Raw genomic sequence first — 525 nt, 5'->3', positions numbered from 1 at the left:
AGGTTCATTGCACAACGAAGCATCCCTTAAAGACCATCCCCCTCTTGTTCATACACATCACACACAGCCAAAAACCAAGTAGCAACAGTACTTAGAATGGAATCAAAGAGAATAAAACTTGCACCCGGTGTGATTCTCCTAACATTAACCCAGGGGAGTGAAAAGTAAAGGAATGTGTCTCTCAGCCAGTATAATCTCAAAGGTTTTTGTCAAAAGGCTGAAATCTTAGAATCATTGGGAGGAAAACTTTTCTCTGTTTTGCCAAGAGATGATCACTTTCATTTTCTTTCCTTTCCAGGGACTAGAGACATGCTGAGAGCTTACTCTGACATGAGAGAAGCCAATTACAAAAATTCAGACAAATACTTCCATGCCCGGGGGAACTATGATGCTGCACAAAGGGGCCCTGGGGGTGCCTGGGCTGCTAAAGTGATCAGGTAACATAGCTCCTGGGGATGGAGGGATGGGTGAGCTGAGCATGCCAAGCTGTGATTTCCACCCTCCCCCATGGGTGCTGGTTCCCCA

The 525-nt window shown here is 45.9% G+C and overlaps 1 pseudogene; it reads left to right on the top strand.

Moving 5' to 3' along the window:
• Window positions 1-208: 208 nt before the first annotated feature.
• Window positions 209-467, top strand: LOC145719718 (serum amyloid A-2 protein pseudogene; annotated as a pseudogene).
• Window positions 468-525: the final 58 nt, after the last annotated feature.

This window comes from Leptonychotes weddellii, unplaced genomic scaffold, assembly GCF_054177405.1.
Source record: "Leptonychotes weddellii isolate Sample4059 unplaced genomic scaffold, ASM5417740v2 HiC_scaffold_66723, whole genome shotgun sequence".
NCBI lineage: Eukaryota > Metazoa > Chordata > Mammalia > Carnivora > Phocidae > Leptonychotes > Leptonychotes weddellii.
Note: the sequence above shows the minus strand (reverse complement) of the source record. Positions and strands in the feature narration are given on the sequence as shown.